The sequence below is a fragment of the Podarcis melisellensis genome (assembly GCF_964234715.1).
Source record: "Podarcis melisellensis genome assembly, chromosome: 4".
Lineage (NCBI taxonomy): Eukaryota > Metazoa > Chordata > Lepidosauria > Squamata > Lacertidae > Podarcis > Podarcis melisellensis.
Window position 1 is genome coordinate 40205846 of NC_138531.1, and position 24028 is coordinate 40229873.

The window sequence follows — 24028 nt, forward strand, 5'->3', positions numbered from 1 at the left end:
TGAGATAATATATTTTTGTTTATCCAAAAGAAATGAAATCCCACCAAATAGTGCGGAAATATTCCATCTCTTCCTTACCTTTGGAAACACATAATTTGTGAGTTCTTTTCTGTGTAATAGCCAGAATCCATGTAGTCTTCTACCACAATGAGAATGTTGAGTCCTGCAGCGTCTTCCATTTCTGAGCCAAAGAAGCTGGTAAGAAATTCCTTAGATCAGAAAAGTACTGTTTGATCATCCCGTAAGTTCAAAAGTGCAAGTTGTGGGGAAGCTTGGATGGGGCATTTACTTCTACTTTTTTTGATGTTTGTTCAAAAATATCAATCCAAGCTTTTGATGCCAGAGGTGGTTCTCTTTTCGTATGCATCTTTAGTTAGAGAACTGCATGACAACATTCAGAGGATTTCAAAGGATGGCTGTGTTTTAGTGTGCAGGTTGGTTTAGGACTAGGATATTGTGACCAGAACAGAATTTGTCCCTTATCCATTCTTGTACCTTACACAAGAGGGACGCGGGTGGCACTGTGGGTTAAACCACAGAGCCTAGGACTTGCCGATCAGAAGGTCGGCGGTTCGAATCCCTGTAATGGGGTGAGCTCCTGTTGCTCGATCCCTGCTCCTGCCAACCTAGCAGTTCGAAAGCATGTCAAAGTGCAAGTAGATAAATAGGTATCGCTCCGGTGGGAAGGTAAACAGCGTTTCCGTGCACTGCTCTGGTTCACCAGAAGCAGCTTAGTCATGCTGGCCACATGACCTGGAAGCTGCACGCCGGCTCCCTCGGCCAATAAAGTGAGATGAGCGCCACAACCCCAGGGTCAGTCACGACTGGACCTAATGGTCAGGGGTCCCTTTACCTTTACCTTTACCTTACACAATCCAAGCATCTTCAGAATCTAAGACCACCGTCCTATGTAGTGCTGCATAACCTTTGTTGAGGAATTGGTGATTAATCTATGGAATGTGGGGATGACCAGCCTTTAAAAATTAGATAAATTCATGGAGTAGAAGTTTATTAATGATTACCAGTCATTATAGCTATAGGAACTACCAGATCCTGCCTCCGAATACCAGTTGTTGGGAATGACAGGTGAGGAGAGCACTGTTGCTCTCATATCCTGCTTGAACCATAGTCACCCAAGTTGGTCACTGTGAGAACAGGATGCTTAACTTAAATGGATTTTACTTCTCAGTAAATAAATATACATGGGATTGTGCACTAAATATAAAAACACAACCTAACAATAAAAATTGCTGCCATCTTGTTTTATTCTTTCGTTATGAGAGAAGTGCAGCCAGACCTTGAGTCAAAATCATGATACCACCCTCTCTTTAAGCCTAAAACAAAAACAAGCACCATGAGAGCAAAGCCTTTCAAAGGCCTAAGCACCAGCTGGTCCCCCTTGACATAGCTGACTCCTCTTAAAATGTGAAACCAAGCAACCAAAGCAGTCACTTTCACAAAAACGGGACACAGCCCTGAATATTAATCAAAACGTTTTAGAGGCATAAAATGAAATAACATAAAATGATAACTTCTAGCCCATTACTCGGCTACAGATAAAGAACATCAGCCAAGGCTTGCAAGCTTGTATTTCATCTCTCCATCCTTTAGTTCAAAGCACTGGCTGCCAACCAATTTCAGGACCCAATTCTAAGTGTTGGTTTTGGCTCAGGACCATAATACCTCCAGGACCGCTTCTCCTCATATGCACTGACCTGGACCCTGCAATAATCATTGAAGGTCCTTCTTCAGGTGCCTTCTCCACGAGAGGTCCAGAGGGCGGCAGCATGAGAACGGGCCTTTTCTGCAGTGGCTCCCCATTTGTGGAATGCTCTCCTGGTGCATCTTTAGGCACCAGGTGAAAATGTTCCTCTTCAACCAGGTCTTTGACTAAACAATCTGTGGCCTTTTAAACTTGGGGGGGGGGGGGCTGTTTCGTTTGTTACTATGGTACGTATTTTTATATTGTAAACCACCCTGTGATATTCAGATGAAGAGCAGCATAGAAATTTAATAAATAAATAGATTAGATTTTAAAACTCCAAGTTGGAGTTTGCCATGTAAGGATTTCCTTTGCTGTCCCAGCTGACTCACAGTCATTAATTGTTACGCAGTTTTCAAGACACCTGTCTTGAAGATTAAAGACCTTTCTCATTTATTTATTTTTAAAAAGACAACATCCAATGCAGGTTTAGCAGGTATGGCTTCCAAACCTCCACTGCAATAATCCAAGAAAGTAAATAGGGATCTTATGGTAGGTCACTGGGAGATTTACAACAGATCTTTGAGGGTGTCTGAGTCCCAAAAGTTTCCTAATAGCAAGCCAAATTAGCAGTGGGATGAGAAACCTCTGCAGTTGCTGCCCCACTACTCTCACAGCCTCAGTTTTCCTCACCTGTATAATAGGCATATTCAGTGGCTGCATTTCACCAGGTGTTTGTGTAATTCTACTCCCCTGTAGTAAAGGAGCAGCTTTATAATGCATATATAGGTCATCCCAACATACGGTTCCTGTTGCAGTAGGTCCTTTATTATTTATTGGCATTCATATTCACCATGAGGTCCCAGGGTGGGTTAGAACAATTTAAAAATGTTTTTTCTTCCTACCACACTGTTTTGCACCTTGTTGCACTGAGTGGAATTGAGCATACTGGTTATAAAGACAGGCGGAGAGAGATTAGACCCTACAAGCAAGCCTGGTATCTGCTTTTCTCTGCAATAGGTCCTTTGGCATCTTACATGCTGTTAGTGTGCCCACCTTTTTGATACTTTTAATATTCTAATTGAAAATCCAGCAGGAAGGAGGAAAGTGCCAGAGAATACAGCCCCTCCCCCAGGCAATGAGACTTTCTGAGCTCTAGATAATCCAACAATTAACCAGCCAGGAGACTGGATAAGGGAGAGGAAAGAGAACATTATTTGTGACATGCAGATGGATTATAGAATGACTGAATTTGCAGACTGATAAGCCTTCCTGACTCCCAACCGAATTTGTACTTTAAATATGGCAATAGAGCCAGGCATCCTTATTTTATAATGTTGCTAATATATTTTGAATATTGGGCAAACGGTATCAGTAAAACTTTAGTTCTCTGTGGCAGGTTTCTTCCAGATTTAGCATGCCGCTAATGATCACTAATGATCAGCTTGCTGGGTGGGGCAGAGTCGTTAGGTTAGCTTCCTGGCAAGTAATAATAACAGTAATTCCAAGTAATTATTATTTATTATTATTTATTGAATTTATATACAGTCATACCTTGGAAGTCGAATGGAATCGGTTCAGGAAGTCAGACATTCGGCTTCCAAAAGAACGTTAAAAAACCGGAACACTCACTTCTGGATTTTGATTGTTCGGGAGTGGATTTCTTTGGGAGCCAAGGCATTCGAGATCCAAGGCACGACTGTACTGCCCTATACCTGGAGGTCTCAGGGTGGTTCACAAAAAAGAGTAATAATAACAGTAACAATAACAATAATTTTATTGTTAGAACAAATGTTAGAACATTAGCAGTGGCAAAGTTTTTATCAGTGGTTGCAAGATCAAATGAGCCTTATATTCTAAACAAAATGCTTGTTTAACCTGGAGGTAGGCTGTATGAATTGTGTATTGTTTTGTAATGATTTGTTGGGTCTCTGGACCGTAATAAAGATTGATGATGGTGATATTATTTATGTCTCGCCTGTCTGGCTGGGTCACCCCAGCCACCCTGGGCAGCTTCTAGCACACATAAAAACATCAAATATCAAACATTAAAATCTTCCCTGTATATTATGCATTTAAATCTTCAAATGTCTTTGAAAGTCAAATAGTTATTTATGTCCTTGACATCTGATGAGAGGGCGTCCCACAGGGCGGGTGCCACTACTGAGAAGGCCCTCTGTCTGGTTCCCTGTAACTTCACTTCTCTCAGGGAAGGAACTAGCAGAAGTCCTTTGGAGCTGGACCTCAGTGTCTGGGCTGAATGAAGGGGGTAGAGACGCTCCTTCAAGTATACAAGTACAAAGGTCAGCATCAACACTTTGAATTGTGCTTGGAAACACTCCTGCACATGTTATTCTTCCAAGATGTTTCGGCTGCACGTGGAATTGCTTGTGGGTCACTGTGAATTCCACTCACCAGAGATAACTGTGAGCGATGTGTCATCTCAAAATCCCCAGAGGAGTTCAGAGCATGTGAGAGAACATACAGTCACTGGGTAACTCAGAAGAAGAAGAGTTTGGATTTGATATCCTGCTTTATCACTCCCCGAAGGAGTCTCAAAGCGGCTAACATTCTCCTTGGCCTTCCTCCCCCACAACAAACACTCTGTGAGGTGAATGAGGCTGAGAGACTTCAGAGAAGTGTGACTAGCCCAAGGTCACCCAGCAGCTGCATGTGGAGGAGAGGGGAATCAAACCCAGTTCACCAGATTACGAGTCTGCCACTCTTAACCACTACACCACACTGGCTCTCGTCACATGTTCTCAGGCTAACCTACCTCGCAGGGTTCTTGGGAAATAAAATAGGGGAGGGTGAAATAGAACCATGAAGGAACCCTTGAACTTCTCAGTAGTTCAAGGTATTAAGTCAAGGTATTCAATTAACGTAGTTAATTATAGTTAACTACTATAATTATAGGGACGCGGGTGGTGCTGTGGGTAAAACCTCAGTGCCTAGGACTTGCTGATCGTATGGTCGGCAGTTCGAATCCCCACGCTGGGGTGAGCTCCCGTCTTTCGGTCCCAGCTCCTGCCCACCTAGCAGTTCGAAAGCACCCTTAAGTGCAAGTAGATAAATAGGTACTGCTTTATAGCGGGAAGGTAAACGGCATTTCTGTGAGCTGCTCTGGTGCTGGCTCGCCAGCTGCAGCTTCGTCACGCTGGCCACGTGACCCAGAAGTGTCTTTGGACGGCGCCGGCTCACGGCCTCTAGAACGAGATGAGCACGCAACTGTAGAGTCAGACATGTCTGGACCATACGGGCAGGGGTATCTTTACCTTTACTACATAGGCGCCGACTCCATGGGGCCTGAGGGGGCCGGAGCCCCCTCAAAAATTCGTTTGGGGGCTCTGCCCCCCCAATAATTTAAGAAAATTATTAGTTATATTATGCTTTGTAAAATCACAAAATTATGTTGGTATTTTTTATTTTCCTTGTTTGACGATAGTTACCTTTTAAAATACATTCAGTAATGAGTTAAAACAAAGCCACTCCCGATCTAGAGAGGGGGTGGGGTTGCGGGCTCTCGACCCATCAACAATCTCGCGGGGCTGGCGTCAGCCCCGCAAGAAGCGGGGATTGCCCCTAGCTCATTAATATTCACCGCCCACGGCGGCAGCCAATCGGCTGCCGCAAAGGGCGGGCCCTCACAGGTTCACTTAAGGTCGGGGCAGCCCGGGGCTCGCCCCTTTCGTTCCCCCAGCAACAGTGGTTTGGAGGTCTTGGCCCCCCCCCAATATTTTTTATAAGTCGGTCTGGGCCCCCGCCCCCCCCCAATATTTTTTATAAGTCGGCGCCCCTGCTTTACTATAATTATAATTATAGTAGTTAATTATAATCATGGGCTCAGGTTGTATATTTGTGAAAATAAGCTGTAAATCATAAAGACACCACAGTCTCCACTGTCCCTCATTCCGAGGAATCCAAACCCTGGGTAAGCGCCTGGAATCTCGCACCACTCAGTGATTATCAGCCCTTTTCTGTTGCCAAGCAGCAATATTTCATCACATACAGTGTCAGGCTTTCAAGAGAACTGACATTAATAGCAGTGTCTTTGGCTGCATCTCCATGATATTTTGTGATGCGTGAAGCGCACAGGGGCAGAGCTCAGGAAGCGCTCGCTCTTTGTGCCAAGTGCAATAAGCACAGTGAGGGGTCGGAAACTTTCTCCCTCCTTTCACCGTACCGTCCAATCTTGCAGTGGGAAAGTTTCAGCCGACGTGTTATTAAACTCTCTTGAGCTTTGGTCAACACAACGCAGCACACACTTATTGGGGATTGCAGGTTAGAAAATTATCTCGCGGAGAGGAAGCCTTTTCGTTACCAGCTGGGCTTTCAACAGCATAAGTGATCAAGGCTGGACATGGGTTTGGGAATGGTACCTGCGGCCGAAATATTACCACTGAACGAGCATTGGCCAGTTTGAGGTCAGCAGAAAAAGCCTTCCATGGAAGATTGCTGCCTGGGATCCCCTGCAGGGAAAATGTGAGCTGTTGTGCTTGGCTAAGGTTCTTCCTGCATTCGATGGGCTCCTGGGGTCTCCACGATTAGGCTGGAAGTAGAGAGAAGACAAGCGCCTTCTGCCGTGGCTAGGAAACCGCTCTATGCAGCTTGCAGTGTGCCTCCTCTCTTAATTCCTGACCAGGGATGAGGGAGAAATGTGATTCAGTTCACAATTACAGGCAAACCTGTCTAATTCACTCTTTCCTAAATTATGTACAGTGGTACCTTGGGTTACATACGCTTCAGGTTACATACGCTGGGTACAGGCTCCACTAACCCAGAAATAGTACCTTGAGTTAAGAACTTTGTTTCAGGATGAGAATAGAAATTGTGCTCCGGTGGCGCAGCCTCAGCAGGAGGCCCCATTAGCTAAAGTGGTGCTTCAGGTTAAGAACAGTTTCAGGTTAAGAATGGACCTCCAGAACGAATTAAGTACTTAACCCGAGGTACCAGTGTACAAACTGAAACACAGCCATCCTTCCCAATTTTGCAATGCAGCTCTCCAGTACAAAAATGCACGGGGGAAGCAGACATAAAAATGCGTATGTTAGTGATACTAGCATGCCAAAATGCGTCATATAGGAGAAATTGCTTTGCAAAAATGTGTATATTAAGATAAATTTGCACAAAAATATTGATGAATTTTCACAAGGACTTAAAAAAACCCCACAAACTTATGTGGAAATGTGGAGAACTGTACTAAAGAGAGGAAACATGAGAAAGAAAGAACCTGAAATTGTCAAATTCTCCCATCCCTGATGCAAAAGTTGGGGCCTTGAGTTCCCCCCTAGATGGGCTCAGACTTCTATGCCCTGCTTCTCAACCCCATGTCTAGTAGAGGGAGCCACTGGAGGCTGCCACTGCCACTGTCACTGTGTTTCTGTTATATTGATTTCAGTTCCTTGGCAGAATTGTCTTTCCTTCCCTGTGTGGTTCTTAAACCCTTATCCCAGGCACGCTCTGTGTTCACTATTCGGCACCCCAGCTCAGAAGGTTACATGGGTTCTGTGTTGTATGTCTTCTTCCTCCCCTTTGTATGTATTGTGCTCCTGAAGCAGGGGATTGTGAAAGAATAATGACCTGTTTTTGTGTGTTCCATAATGGTTGTAAATAACTTGTAAATTCAAGAAAGACCATAGAAGATGTCTGGTGTATTTATTTATATGATTCTATGGGATTATTAATCTATATGATTGTTGTTATTATTCTTAGGCAGCCAACACTAGCCCAGCAGTGCAGCTGCTTTTTTCTACGCTTCTCTATAATTCAGCTGTATGCATTGCCAATCTAAAAATAAACATGACTGAGGCTTTTGGCACTTCTTTTTGTAGTGAGATCTCTGGAGCCTAGCCTGGTGCCTGTTTTTTCTTTGTTTTTGTTTTGCAAATGCTTTAGCGCTCCAGCCCAGTATGGCGGGTGGGCAGAATGGGAGTCTGGGGTAGTTTGGGCCTATATGACAAGTTCTGAAAAGAAACTGGACTTAGAGATGCAATGTTGTGTTTGGGGGGGGGGGAACATGTGAGAGCTTTTCTAATGACTTCTTAACTAATTGACTTGACTTTTGTTGGGAGACAGCCAGAGGCTGAAAGGGATTAAAACTGTTAAAAATGAAACACTTTGATGTGGCTGAAATCCTATTAAATTTTGGATAGAGGATTTCTTTAGCAATGTTATATCTTAACCACAAAAGCCTCACACGGAGAGCTGCTCACATAAAATTCTGCTTGATTTCCCCCACCCCACCCCTCTCCTTATTTTTAAGGAGGAAAGGAATCTGCCAAGGAGCATACTTTTAGAACAGACTCGTTCTTAGATGTTCAGAGGGTGTGTCTGACAAAGCTTCTGTACAGTCTAGGGTGAGGAAGAGCAAATGCATTGTTCACTCCTCAGAACTCTGATCCAGAATAAGCCTTTCTAGAGGCAAGGAGACTTTCCTGGCCAGGATGCCATTTTGTGTGCCGTTGCTCCCTTTGTCTAAGCAAGGAGGTGGGTAAATTCATGGCTGCCATCCTTAAGGTCACCTGTTACAAGCCTGATTCCAGACAGGGTTCTAGAAAGGTTTTATTGACCTGTGTTTAACCACTGTGAAGCTGATAGTTTTTGGTAAGGGGATGGTCATTTCTAGGTATGTGATTAGACGTTTATGGTGATCGTTGTCGTCTGGTTTCCTCCAACATCATCATTCTTTTGTTACCTTCATTCCATTGAGGTGTTGCCTGATGCAGAATGTACAGGCCCAAGGTGTTCTACCGCCTGAAGTGAGGCCCAAATACTATGGTCAGTACCATTCAGACACCTTATTGTTTATTTAGAACATCGTAACAGGTTATCATAACCAGTCTCAGGGCAGGATACAATAGAAGTAAAGCTCTTCCAAATGACACAGTCACAGCAAGAAAGGCACTTAATGACAAAAGCAGGCAAGGCAGAATATAATTAAAATCCAGGTCCCTAAAACACAGAGCAGGCAACAACCTCCAGCAATAACAAACTAAAACTAATATCCCGCCGACGCCTAAGCAAACAAATGGGTTCATCCTGTCCCCCAGAGGGCCGCCTGAAGGAGGTCACTTCATCCTGCTGCCTGGCAGGTCCAGCCGTCCTTTTCAAAGTGCCAAAGATTAATTACTTGTCTCATCATAATGTTAAGTATGCTTCAGATGACCTAAATTTTGAGACATTTGGAAATGAAACCAATTTTATTTCATGCACAGTAATAAGAGAATCCCATAATAAAGCCTGAGAGAGGAAGGCTTCCAAGTGAAGGATTTCCGCTCCACATTACATCTTGTGTAGTGACCTAAATGGCAGAGACAGACAGTCATTTCCTGATCAGCTCAGGCTGTGCAGTGGCTGTGCTGAAGTCACTTGTGTTGTAATATGTCAAAGAGGCCTTTGGTGCTATAACTGGGTGGGTGTTCATACTAACCATGCTCTGCCTTCATGGTCGGAGGTGGTTTGTTTCTGAACAGCAGTTGCTTGAAACCAGGAGGGGTTTCCCACAGTGTCATCTGCTTGGCCACTATGCGAACAGGAAGTAGACAGGTATTATCCTGATCCAGCAGTCTCTTCTTATGTTCTGTCCTAAAAGCAGGGCTGCATGCATGTCGTGCTAAGTAATGGTTTGGAAATAGAGCCCACAGACAGAGCCCAGAAAAACCGGGTATCCAGATAGGATGCAGTAATATAGGAAGTTACCCCATAGCTCCCTGCAGCTCAGAATCAAGTGGATGCTTTCTTGGCAGTTGAAGAAAAAATCAGAAAGCAGGTAGTCAAGGCAGGATGAAAAGCTGGACAATTGTTGTACTCAGAACATTTTAGGATGATGGCCCAGTAAGATGGGGTGGTTGGAATTAGGGCACCTCTCTGTGCATGCTTGTATCTGAGTGAATTTGCCCTTGTATGTGAAACTTTTCACATGAGGCTGTGACTTATGGGTGGAGTGTGGGCCAACAGAAAAGTTAACCTCCGCATTCTCTTAATAGCATCACATATTTTTCCCTGATAGTACAAAAGATGCCTGGCATTTGTTCTGTGGGTCAGATCTGTAGTTTCATGGCAATTGTGGGAGCGAAAATGTTTACCACAAACGCTTAGATCCAGAAAATTTGGAAACTTGGATTCTAGAGTCAGTTTTACATGACCCAACGTAGTCTGTTATTATGAGTAACCCTGGGAAATATGCTTTCTGCTCCTTAAGGGAAAACGTGGAATAAATGCAAAGTTTTATGTTAACAGAAGTTCTAGCATAATGTATGATAATATGTAAGGATGCACCAACAAATTAAACTGTTTCCTTTCCAGGAACCACAAGCCTTTGTGCCAGTGGTCATTTAACATTTCCTGGCAAGGGACAAAATGATACAACATTCCCTTGATGTCGATCCAATTCTCTTCTGGTGGACGAATCCCTGAGAAGGCTGGCCTGTGATCTGTGCTAGCTGCGAATCTCCCATTCCCTTTGTAGCAGAGTCAGCCTCTACTCTTCATCCATAATTTAGCCCATTTTCCATCCCCAGAACGAGCCAAAAGTGCATTTCCTTAAGCTTCCACAAAGGGCGATAAGAGTTCACTCTGCGCCATGAGATGAGTTCTAGAATGCTTGAGCCAAGATGGTACAGATCTACTTTGAGAGTTCAGAGGAATAACATCCACTTTATTAAGATCAAAGTTTGTGACATTTGATGCTGCTTATGGTCCTCTGTGGGGGTTTTTATTTGTTATGAGAGCACTATAACAGAAGCATTGATTCAGGACTTCTTGTTGTGATAACCCTAAACATTGTTAGAGAAAAGGCAGGCAAAGAGGTAGACAGTATTTTTGTTACCTTGGGTTGTTGTTGCTTTTGGAAGGGATGCATAAAAATGAAAAAGGCTCCTGAGTTCCACACAGATCTTAATGCATATGCAATTAGAAGACAACAGAAAAACAATATGGCACGGATTATGCTTGTACACAAGATTAATCTACATCTCAAGTATACAGTGGTACCTCGGGTTACAGATGTTTTAGGTTACAGACGCTTCAGGTTACAGACCCTGCTAACCCAGAAATAGTACCTCTGGTTAAGAACTTTGCTTCAGGATGAGAACAGAAATCGTGTGGTGGTGGCGCAGCAGCAGTGGGAGGCCCCATTAGCTAAAGTGGTACCTCAGGTTAAGAACAATGTCAGGTTAAGAACAGACCTCCAGAATGAATTAAGTTCTTAACCCGAGGTACCACTGTACTGGGAAATGTCTCACAAGGCAGAGTCTGGGTCAACACTTTCCCGCAGTATGTATGTCATCACAGCCCCTGGCCCTATCATGCATAGAAGGATATGTCTTGTGACTCTCTCTTGATTATTTTAGCAGCCATATTGTGCGTACTTAAGATTTTTAACGAATCCCACATAAAAAGTAGCCATACAAAATTCAAGAGAGAGGTAAGTTTGAAAAGTGCTGATTTGTAATTCTCATATTACAGAATTATGGTTGTAAGACTGAGAGGGTCAGCATTATTTTGACTTGTTTTCATGTGTGCTAGATCTTTCCATTCTTTTGAAATCCTTCACGTAGGCCTTGCTGACATGTATATTTACCACCAAGTTCTTACACATCAGCAGCAGCAAGCTTATGAAAGAACTGGGCATGTTTAGCCTGGTAAAAAGGAGACTAAGAGGAGTTATGAAAGCCATCTTCAGATATCTAAAGAGCTGTCACAAACAAGTCCATTTCTAGTAAACCGGGATTGATGTTTGGAATTTTCTTAAATTGTTGTTTTGTGTACATGGGCGATGCTAGTGTATGAATGCCACATATTATATAAACTAGCCTTTGCCAAAGCTGGTGCCCTCAGAAATGTTGGGCGGCAGCTTCTGTCATCCCTAGGTAGATGGAAGTTTCCACTTCTGCATGTTTGCAGGTTTAATTTCATCCAGTACAAACCAAAAAGTAATGGTTGTGGGAAGGAATTGGTGCACCGTGGCTAATTGTGCATGAAAAATGATCAGTGCCATGTAAGGTCCAACCCTGTCAAGCATGATCAAAAAGTGTTTCCACATGTCACCAAGGGTGGGGAGTGGGTGAAACATCCTTCTGACTGTAGCCCTTTCTGCTACTCTGGTGGGCTCCTGGCTTCTGGGAGCTTTCCAGGGGGTGGAGGGATCTTCCACCAGAAGCGGGCCCCGAGCAGTTCTTGTGTGAATTGCTCTGGGATCCTGTCCAATGTGAACGTTTGAGTTCAAGGGAAAGAGGGATGAGAAAAAATTCTTAAAATAAGTATATGCTTCCCTAGCTCTGGAATCAATGCCTTGGGGATATGCAGAGTCCAAGAGTTAATGTGAGGTTTTATGGTTTAATATGTTTAGGGCTTTTCTGCTGCAGTTGTATAAATATGTATTTTGCTTGCTTTTGTTATGCGCCTCGTCACCTGTTTAGAGCTTGATGCATTCTCTCCTGCAAGTATTTATTTATTTATCTGTCTTCCTTCTTCGGGAAGAGCCTGGGGTGGTTGACTTAAGCTAAAACTACAAATTACTGTGTACACGGAGCTAAAAACATGTCTGTACCCAAGAACTTGATCATGAGTTTGAGTGCTTCCTCTTCCTCTCTGACTCCTTTCCCTTTTGTGTTATGTCTTGGGGCTCTTGTTTTGGCTAAAAATTGGGATAGAAATTATACAGGCAACCCCCAATTTGGGGGGGTTGCGTTCCAGGCCCCTGCACATGTCAGCAGGGTACACATAAACCCACCCTGCCCCATTATGCCTCACCCCTGTTCCACCCCCATTCTGCCCTCTTCCAGGTCCAAAATGACCTGCATGTCAGTGGTTAAAAATCAGTTGAACATGCGTAAAATGGTCACCAGCTGTATTTCAATGAATGACTCTTCTTTTCTGCTTCGTTTTAGAGTAGGTTGGTTTCTTGGAGTGTGGTATTCAGTGCCCCAGTTTATGCCCTAGCCAAGGCACTGTTCTTCCATGCTTGAAGAAGTGGGGTCATTCCTCCCCTCCGACGACTAGGGTTTGCACTTAATTGCATGAAGGGCATTCCAGTGTGATTTCTCTGCCTTTTCTCATGCAAGTGGTTTGTTAGGTGTTGACATGAAGGGTGTGTACCACCTGCATGGAGAAAAGGGGTGTGTGTCTGTCCCTCCTCCAAGAAAAGAAACCACCACTAACAACTAATCATTTGTAGCAGTCCTGGGAAGAGGATGGTTACACCATTCCCCAACCGGGGCTGCAAATCAGGCTTGTCAGTTACATAGAGTATAAATATGTGCTGAACAACCACATGCCATTGATTATGAGAAAAGTGCACAAGATGGGAGAAGCTGTTAGAATTCCTACTCCATGATTGCAGTCATGGGATTGTAGTCTTTCACATGACGGTATATGTTTTGACTCCACAGAAGGGGAAGTGACGGAAACAGGATGTTTGTGTTACTGTGTTCCGTGAAGTGGGACTATTGTCCTTTGTTATTTTTCTCTTTGCTGTCTGATGCTAGAGAGAGAGGGAGCCATGTTGCAGTGCTCCGTGTGTGTTTATATGAAAATAAAGTAGATTAGCCAAAATGCTGAGCTGCTGAGTTCTGTTACGCATGATGCGCAGACTCTGCAGATCCTTAAGTGTGCCGGTGTTGGTTAGCATCAGTCACTGTGATGTTCGGGCTGAAGAAAGCTTTTGAAGCTCCCGAACGATTGACCAGGAGGGAGAGAACATACCAGTTGGGCATGTGTCTCTGCCAGGGTCCTACTCGAGTGTAGGCTGAGCTCCTAACAGAAGCGCCATTTGAGTCCAATTTATGGATGACATGATTCATTCATATTCAGAAGAGAGGTGGAACCAGAAGTCAGGGCAAAGCTTTTCTTACAACTATAAATGCTGAACTGTGTTGTGTTTTCATGAATTAAGGGCTCTGGCCCAGATTTGGTGTTGCTGAGGAAGATTGCTTCTGTGTGTCTAAAAATACAACACATACGAGGAGGCTATTTGCACATGAATATGTGAATCGGCCCCAAGTTACTAAGCAAATGTGAACGCAGGCAGTGTAACTTGCAGCATGTTGGGCTGCTGTATGGAAAGAAATGTCAAGCAGCGTTGCATATCTGAAATATGCCGCATATTTGATATCCAAGGAGCGCGACGGAATGAGACAGATATGCACATTGTAAAACAATCATTTTTAAAATACATTCGCTCGTGATATAGAATAAGCAGATGGTAGGTTAAAACTGAAATCTATTTTTGTGATGGTGTCGCTTGCTCTGTCACCAAGGTGCAGATCAGCTTATTTCTTGTAGAGCTGCTAGCTTGCGGCTTTCAGCTTTCACAAAGGGCACAGTATGAGCCTCTGAGGGTCTGTGGATGGTGGTTTAGAGGGTACTTGTGCAAAGGTTTCTGGTTTTAAAAAAGTAACAGCTTTTTCTGAGCAAACTGGATGTCTTTTCCATTCCGCTATACCTTTAAAAACAAACAAGCCAATGCTTATTATTCTAATAATCCTATGCAAACTACTTTGCGAGATCTGCCTGAAAAGCAGCATATAGATACTGTAAATAAATAAATATGCACATCTTTACATTTGCCCAAATATCTCAAATATATAGTTGGGTCAAAAATTGAAACATTCCAACAATACTTTACTGATTGACTGTGTGATTGGATGATTTAGCATAGTCTGGTCTAAAGTGCCTTGCCTAGAAACCAGTGTGAAACATTGTCCACATTTGTTTGAAAATACTTTCCAGTTGACCTCTTTAGAATTAGCCTTGCTGCAACTATATTCCGTCGCTGAAGAATCTGGGTTAAGCTTCAAAAGAATATCAAGCGGTTGTTGTTGTGAATTAGCTGGACCCATCCTGTAATTACTTCCTGTTCATGACCCCACCCAAGGGACCAGTACAGGACTGATGTAAGACTGGCTGTGTACCTTCACTGTCATATTCAAGGGTTGTATTCAGGGTTAAATGCAAATCTCAGGGTTGTGGGTCTGAGTCCCACTTTGGGTGAAAGATTCCTGCTTTGCAGGTGGTTGGACTGCTAGAGGATCCTCATTGTCCTTTCTAACTCTAGAGTTCTGTGATTCTGTGAACCCCATGTGCATAGTGCTCAGATAGACTGCTTTTGAAAATGTGCTTAATTCTTACATGCTGAAAAGAAAGCAGTACTTGGAACACATTGTTTTAATAACTGCCAATCTACTGCATGCTCTTGTGCCCATTTTACATCCTTGTTCAGACCAGGTGGTGTTTAGGGCAAGATGCTCCAATTGGCTGGTGTCAATGGGCTACTGAGCAAAACTTCTACACCATGGTTAGTATGTAATTAGGAAAAGTGGACTGGAAGTTTAGGCTTTGCTTTGTCAATCTAGTAGCAACCTGGGGGGAGGGGAGTGGACATTTAGAAAATATCACATTCCAATGAAATCCAGGTGAATACACATAAATCAAAGAATTGCAGTTTGAATTGAGTTATCTCTTCCCTTTAGCAAACGTCAAGTCAAATGATAAAACTTAGAAGTTAAAAAGTTATAGGGCAGAAATTTTTATCCAAAGGAGGTAAGATTATTCCTAGAGTCCTAAATTTGTTCCCTGGCTTCACAAGAGTTAAAGAGAAATATTTTATTGCGATCAAGTACCAAATCCAGGCTCTAAAAGTTTTTTTAAAAGACATAGAGAGGCTTTTGATCTTAGAAATAATTACTTTTTCTCTGATGAAAAGGTGCACTTGAAAACAAAGCCTTACCCTAATATATTCTTAACTAAGCCATTCAAAAAGACACAGATAGGCTCAGCCAAGTCTAGGGAGGGAGAAAACACCATCAAAAAGACAAGCAGATATGTTGAAAGAATTCTTACAATGTTTCTCATGGGCCTCCGTGTCTCTGTTTCTGTTTCCATCTTTTCTTATGCTACTAAAAATAACAGTTTTTACTGAAAAGGATTAGGATCAGATGTCACTTGTGGGAGTGCAAGAAAGACTCTGTGATGACATGGAATTCTGAAGATATCTCCGGGGAATAATGATGTTCTGACAGTCATCTTGGCCATCTGTCAGTATAAAGAATGAAGTATAAAGAAAGAACTTATCAAGAGTTAAACCCAAGCAAGGCTGGTGTGTAGTCAATCACACTGGGAGGTGGACTTTCCCAAGAAAAGCAGCGGCATAGGCTGCTGCTATAGGAGATCCAAATTTTACCTTAGTCCCTCCTGGCTTATCTTTATGGGCTTGTGGCTGATGGACCGGGACTCTGCTGGCTTGTGTATGCAGCAGAGGTTAGCTTAAATCTCCCATGTGTCTGCTGAAGCCAAAGGATACACTTCTCTATGACTGCATTGGATTGCTACCCCGAACCATTGTTTAGTGCAATGTGAACGAGCCTGGCATGCACCCAATCCCACACACTCTTCTCTCCTATTTCTGCATGGCTAAGAGAAGGAATTCTGCAGCTTTAGTGTCTGAGCTGCAGTTCTCCATATCAACCGAACCAGGAATTAACATTAGAAGAACCCTGGTGGACCAGAATGCAAGATTCATCTAGTCCAGCTTCCTGTTCTCACAGTGGTCAACTAGCAGAAGCAGGACATGAGTGCAGCAGGACTCTCTCATGCCAGCTTCATAGCCCACCATTTGAAGTTGGTTAGTTTGAAATGAGCCACAGTTAGGGCTAACCACGGTTTGTCGCACCAGATGACACAACAAACTGCAATTAAGGAAAAACTAAAGGTTCCTAGCACCTCCAGGCTGGACAGGGAAAGGAAAGACGGGAGCACATGATCCCAGTACGAAGCGAGGCTCGTTCACATCACATTAATCTGTGGTTTAGCATGACATCCATATGTACCCTGTGTGTTTGGAGACAAATGAAATTTGCTTTCACTAAGTGCGAGGGAAGCTGAAACCTTTCCCCATCCTTACTTGGTTTAGACACTGATTATTAAATCATGGATTGAAAACACCATGAATAGGCTCTTATGCACAAACACTCATTCTCAGCTTTATTCCTGGGCTAAAGCGTAAAACACTAAGAAAATAAAAATTCCATAAAGTCAGCCAACATGATAAAGATAAACAATGTGTCAGTTCCTCTGTCCACAACATGACAAATAGTAATAGTTAAGCAATAAAACAACAACCAGACTCTTATAAAGGCAAGCTTGACTGTGGACAATGTTGCCAGTGGAGCACATCAAATTTCCTGCCTAGTCCCATATCCGTTTTAATGGCTGTTGCTAGATGATGGCTTCATTATCAAGGAAAAGTGGTGGGAAGAAATAGTATACACCTCTTAAACAGGTTGGCATTGTTTTGGTTAAATGCCTTATGGTAGCTTTGGTGAACTTATTTGATGACGTATATCCTTAAAAATAACGTGGCGTGCAATTCCTCTGCCATAATGAGATTTAAGGTAAAAATAAAAATTCACCAGCCTCCAAGGTTTGTAGTGGAATTTCAACTCTGCACACTCTCCTCGTTGCATTTTTCCTTTGCAATGTTAACTGGTCAAGCTGTATTCAAAAGGCGGCAGCAGCGTTTTAGCTCTCTGGTGCCACCTGTCAGAGCTAAGTGGCTTTGCCACTTGAGTTCTGAATATCCTGGTTGCAATTATAAATGCTTCTGCAGAATATTGTGTTAGTGTATTCGCACATTATTTCTGCAAAATACACCCCATGCAAGCAAGCATCACAAGGCTATAACTGCCACTGGGGCCTTGATATGCCCTCCCAAGAGCACAGGGTTGCCTTTCATATAGAGCTGAAGCCATGTGCATTGGGCTCCTGTACAGTACAGCCAGTGGTTTCTGTGCAAATAACAAGGGTATAAATACCATTAGTTTCCTAGCATCAAGCCAATGCTAAGCTGTGTATTTTGGGGAGGCTGGTGCACCTTTCACTGTGATACTAGTGGCTGTGGTCATAATCCATAAGTGGAGAGGAGGAAGGTGTGGAGCAGCTTCTCATGAAGCTCCATTTTACCTTCCCACCTCATTTCACACCTAGCCGTGCTCCTGGCCAAGTCTGAGGATGCTCTGGCTCCTCTAATGCAGTCTTCCCTCTGGGCATCTGGTTGGGCGCTGTGAGAACAGAATGTTGGACCAGATGAAACCATTGGCCTGATCCAACAGGCTCTTTTTATGTTCTTCTCACTATAACTCCCATCAGTCCATGCAGAGCCAAAGCTTTGCAGATCCCCATAGTGCAGTGATGGCCAAACTTGGCCCTCCAGCTGATTTGGGACTACAACTCCCATCATCCCTAGCTAACAGGACAGTGGTCAGGGATGATGGGAATTGTACTCCCAAAACAGCTGGAGGGCCAAGTTTGGCCATCACTGCCATAGTGACTTTTTACTCAGGTCCTTTAGTGGCATCAGCCTAGAACCGCTAGCACAGTAAAAATAAAGTGAAAAGTGGAAGGAGGCCGCCTTCTGCCCTAACAAGCAGAAGCTGGCAGGTCTTCAGATGCAGTGGTGAATCTGTCACTCGGTGCCTTGTAAGATATGTCATTTGATTAAGCCCCTTTTGCTAGGTGGGAGTTAGAAGCTTTCCTGAGACAGACTGAGCTGAGATGTGGGTGGGGAACTTCCAGAATATAGCACATGTTCTTAATTACTAGGCCTGTGGTACTTAGGGATGGGGGAGAAAATTTTGTTCAGTTCGCATTTAAAGGCAAACTTACCAAAACTTGCATTCTGCGAAACTATATGCAAACCAAAACACAGTCAACTTTTGTTTCCAATTATCCAGCCAAGTAATGTGCTTTAAAAATGTATGTGCTGCAGTAAAGTGTGCTTTAAAATGCATACGTTAATGAATATTATATTTAAAAAATGAATTACATTGTTGTCCAAAAATATATATATTGGGCAAAACTGCATACAAACACATGTATATTATGAGAGGTTCACACTTAAAAGGCTACGGCGTTTTCATGAGGACTTTAAAAATATGTATCACAAACTGATGCTCAAAGTAGTAGACTACTTGAAACTACTCAGCAGACCACTAAATAAGTTTTGTGTGCATTCTACAAATGAATGCACATACTAAACTAATATAATAAGCATAGTCTTTCCTTTCTATTGTGATGAATGAGTCTGTATTTGTAAGCAAAGTTCTTTGAAGTTTCTCTCTTACACTGAAATGGAGGAGAACACAGACCACTAGTTTGAGAACAGGCTACAAAGTCATTTCAAATGTTTCTTGTTTCCTGTGGTGGTTCTGGCTGCTGCAAAGTATGGGCTTGGGTTTTTTTATATAAAAAAGATACATTCAAAATGCATTGCCATTGTTATTGTGGTTAATGTTTTCTGGAGCTGAGTAAACAGCCCGAGGGCAGCCATGTTCAGCCTCTAGCTGAATTTCATCTTGCACACGAACGTTGTGGCTATATATTAACCACATAATTGACCAACCGCAGTATTTCTCCAGCGATGCAGTCACCCCTGTCTGCCTGTTTACTTGGAAAATAGCAACATACAAAATGCAATTTCATCAAATGATAGCAAATTTCTGATGCCATGGACATTTTTCCCCCTTTGGTACCCATCTCCAACAAAAGCTCATTGTGCCTTTTGAGTTCCAGTTTGTGCAGTTCAGTGAAGCCACAAAGCTTTTGGTCCTACAAAAGTATGGAGGACGAAAATCTGGTGAAAGAAGGAACATCTGGTTTTGTCAGTCCAAGCTGCCTTCTGAAAAGAATAATAATAATTCTTCTCCCTCTCAGACTTGATGGCCCTGCTGCCGGCAACTCTCTCAACACATTAGTTCCAGTCATCTGAAAGGTCGGAAGCATTGACCTTAGACTAGAGATGCTCTTTACAGTAATGACTCTGTTTGATCCCCTAGTGCAGTGGTTCTCAACCTGTGGGTGCCCCAGATGTTGTTGGACTACAACTCCCATCATCCCTGAGCTCTGGCCTTGCTAGCTTGGGGTGATGGGAGTTGTAGTTCAACAACATCTGGGGACCCACAGGTTGAGAAAGGCTGCCCTAGTGTCTGTTGAGACCATACACTCAGCTACACATGTGTAAATAGAAATTTGTAAATGTGTTGTAAAGTACAGTATACAAATGTGACACTAGATGGTGACAGTGAGCTATGCAAAATTCAATGTATTTTTCAAAACGTTTTTTTAAAAAGCATTTTCACAGTGTTTTTAACGTGTGTATATTCCACCCAACAGCAAGGCTTTGATCCATATCCTGCCGCCTGCCCTTGGGTGGTAAGGTCGGGAAATGTTTGAAAGGAGCATTTTGCGGAAAAGCCACTTGTGATGCAACTCTAGCATTTCCTTCCAGGACTCAGGGCACACAAATCTGCATAATATTTGCATATGCTAATTTATAGGTGTAGGTGCCTCTGGGAATCTCTGGGACACCAACTGGATAGAGCAGGAAGTAGCATCACCGAGGAGGATACAATGTGATGTTGATCCTATTAGACTGCCCTCCACTCATCTGGGAGAAAGTCCCATAGAATTTAATGGGATTTGCATTTGAGCAGACATGGTTAGGCATGCCATGTTAGCTGCAGAGCCAATTTCCTGCTACCACATTTGGAGTTTTCCTCCTGCTTGATCCATGCAATAATAGGTCCATGCCATAAACCTCTGGGGGTTTTGTGTATGATTATAATGGAGAAGAAAAGATGCTTATGAGATGATTATCAACGTCTTAGGTCTGCTTAACACATTCGTATACAAAACTGCATTTCTGTGCACTTGATTATTGGCATCTGAACAGGTGTGTCAACTCCATTGAAAACCATTGAGTTTTAGGTGGTTGTGCATTCTCCGAGGTTTGCATCTGCGGTGGTCCATTCACACCTTGTTGATGTTCAGTTATCTAGTGATATCCAGCTCTTGTAAGGACTTTCACACGAACAGGAGTTTAGCGAAAGATATATGTGTTTCTAAAAATTAAAGCCGTTTGAATGAATTACGCTTGCCTGCAGATCCTATCCCTGGCATGGATAGAGGGGGAGGGGGATTTCATTCTGCATATGTTCAAAGGCACTCTTGTCTTTATTACTCCAATGGATTATGTCCCTACTTATCATAAATCCATAGGCCCTGGTTTGTTTTTTATAAGGGACAAATTAAGCCCATGTCCATAACTGAATAGTGAAAGCCTACTCCAAAAAACCTAATTGGCAGTACTCAGATTCAACTTACAACTACATTTGTTGTTGTTGTTTAGTCGTTTAGTCGTGTCCGACTCTTCGTGACCCCATGGACCAGAGAACGCCAGGCACCTCTGTCCTCCACTGCCTCCCGCAGTTTGGTCAAACTCATGCTGGTAACCTCGAAAACACTATCCAACCATCTCGTCCTCTGCCGTCCCCTTCTCCTTGTGCCCTCCATCTTTCCCAACATCAGGGTCTTCTCCAGGGAGTCTTCTCTTCTCATGAGGTGGCCAAAGTACTGGAGCCTCAGCTTCACAATCTGTCCTTCCAGTGAGCACTCAGGGTTGATTTCCTTCAGTATGGAGAGGTTTGATCTTCTTGCAGTCCATGGGATCCACCTGGAGATCCACCTGGAGGAGGAACCAGCAAGCCACTCCAGTATCCCTGCCAAGAAAACTCCATGGACAAAGTCAACAGGCATACAACTACATAAACCTGCATAAATGGTCAAAATCTCCCCAGTAATATAATTCTTTTCACTTTAGATTTAGTGGGTGGCATTCAACTAAGTTTTGTTTGGTGTAGAGTGGATCCCTTGAAATTAATAAACATGACTAAGTTAGGTTCAGAATCTTTTTCAAACTGTTGGGAAAACTTGCTTCCTTTAGTGCTGTGTATGTGTGTGTGTGTTTTAAAGGCTAAGCACAGTAGTATTTAAGTGTATTTTTCCTCTCCTTCAGGCAGTGTGAATAAAGTGAGAGACAAAAAGCTATAAACTGTGAACCACAGTTTGAGGGGGCTGATACGGGATGGGTGCTGGCAGGATCGTATACGTGTTACTTCTGTATCCGCAGAATTGCATCCAAGAGATTTCTGTTTGTCTCCGTGTCCCTCCAAACTAACCTGGGCTGTGGATTTATGATCAAGCCATGCGAGGGTCATGCAGGGGCAGATGCAAAGGTTCCTTGTTCATGATGTTTCATAGCTGCCAGTATTTACAGCCAGTAGTGGCTATAGGTTGCCTTATCCTCCTATCAATTTGTCCGATCCCCCTTGGGGGATGATTTCTTGTTTGAGGTAGATTTCTCACTTGAAGGAAGAAAGGCTTGCCACTGTGCCAGCTAAGGGATCCCCTCCCCCCAAAAAAAGATAAGTGGGAAAAAGAAAAGGAGAAGCCAGATTTTTCTTTCCTATATGCCTGCATGCAGAAGGTCTGTGGATGGGTGTGAGGTGTAAGGAAGGTCTCAGAGAGCAATAGCGCTTCAAGGAATTCTGAGAGGTGCCCACTCTTTTACACACTCACACTTTCACTGCTGCACAGGAGATGTATCTTCCTTTTATGTTTGTTTTCAGTACACACGCATTGCCTGAAAAACAGGTTCCCAAAGACAGAGCAAGAGAGAAAATTTGCATATTTTTAACATTTCTAATCTGCCGCCTTAATTCCAGGCAGAGGCAGCAGTAGCAGCCTTCTGCTAATGGCAGCAGAAATCACCAGGAGAGAGAAGGAAGGAGGGAGCCTAGAAAGTCATCTCTTTTGGAAAGATGTGTATGATGGGCTGCAGGTATGGCTTTGTATGAGTTAGAATACAGAGTGAGGTTGCCATATTTGACAGGGATTTTAATAAGGGGCAAAGGAAAAACTTTACATGATTCGTCTCCTTGCCCCTTGCTACTTGAGTGTTTCACTGTGTTATGTAGGTCTCCACTTACCCAAGAACTAAGAAATTCTGAGATGGAGAGGGGGAACTATTTACAGGAGCAGTTTCTTTTAACATTTTTATAGCATCTCTTCATTTATTCGTTAATTATTATTTATTTATTAAATTTCTACTCAGTAATTTAAAAATCCACAAGTTGAGCAAGCACCAAAACAGATAATGCCAGCTTTTAAAGTATCAGAAAGCTTTCCTTCGCAAAGCACAGCATATCCTTGGAACTGCCTGGTCAACTGCAAGTCCTCTGATGTCCACCTTCTTTGGGGGCTACATTCAGTTGCAGACTTTTTCTTCAGGGCATGATAAATGACGTCAGCAGCTAGGGACCAGACATTAAAAGCCATTGAGCAGGAATATTCCAACCACGAGTACCCAGTGAGAAAAAATAAAATAAAATCTGAAGGTGTTAGCAAAACAAAAGCTTGAAGTAGTTCTCTTTTTATGTGGAACTGCACAGCTCTGTTAAGGTACCACCATGCACATAATTAGGCCATTCATATTCTATTGAAGTCACTGTCAAAGAGCTCTACCCATGACTTTGTTTGCACACAATGCTAGACCAAACCATGGTTTAGCACAAACAAGTAAAAGTGCAAGCTCCCAAAGAGGAGCTCACAGCTGTTTTGCTCTCTGTTTTACTGCTGTACTGCAGCAAGCTAAGCCAAAATTTGGTTTACTGTGTTGTCTGAACACAGGCTCATGTTGGTGGGGCGTTTTATCCCAAAGCATCGGAAGCAGACCAAGTGTGGGTGAGGGCTGATTTCAAGGAACGGTTCTCGTTCATGTGTCCCCACTGATTTAGGAAGGGGAGCTGTCCAGTTCTGTATTGGGACAAAGAGGCTCATGGGTTTTCAGAACAGGGTGGAATGGAAACATGTTGTATTTGTTTGTTTGCTTAGTTTAAAAAAAATAATGGCAAAAATAGGCATGGCTAGGAAATGGCTGGAAGGATTTTCTTAATCAGAGGTCGCTATTGTTTGCCTTGTTTGCTCTGTGGCTAAGCATTGCATTAAAGATTACAGAGTTAAAGTGTCACCTCTGTCATTGGGCAGCTAGAAACTGAAAGCTAACTCGGTCACTGAGAAGAAGGCAGGCATAATCGGATGGAGGGGGATTAACTGCTCTGTCTGTTACAGCACACAATGAAGTTAGTATCTCCAGAGGAATAAGAGCCAGATGACTTAGGTGTGTGTGTGTGTGTGTGTGTGTGTGTGTGTTATTTTGCTCTTGCTTTCTGTACTGCAGTGTCTTCAGACGTATCTTGCCCCTGTTGCTTACCAGCATGCAACTACTGCTACAATTACAAAAATAAAAATAAAGCCCACTCTCGCTCCTCAGCTGTGCAAAATGCATTACAGGCTAGCTTTTCTTACTGACATATCGCACATGTGGAACTTGGGACTGCCTGCTGAGTGTGGCAAACAAGATTCGGTGGAGTCCTTCATTTAAGGCCTCTGCCAGGCCTGAGCTGGGAGCATGTGTGATGCCTCTGCACCTCCCTA

General features: G+C 43.2%; 1 protein-coding gene across 2 annotated transcripts in view; it reads left to right on the forward strand.

The window, feature by feature from the left end:
* NHS (NHS actin remodeling regulator) overlaps positions 1-24028 on the forward strand; it is a 242351-nt gene that overhangs the window by 127362 nt on the left and 90961 nt on the right. The window lies entirely within an intron of this gene.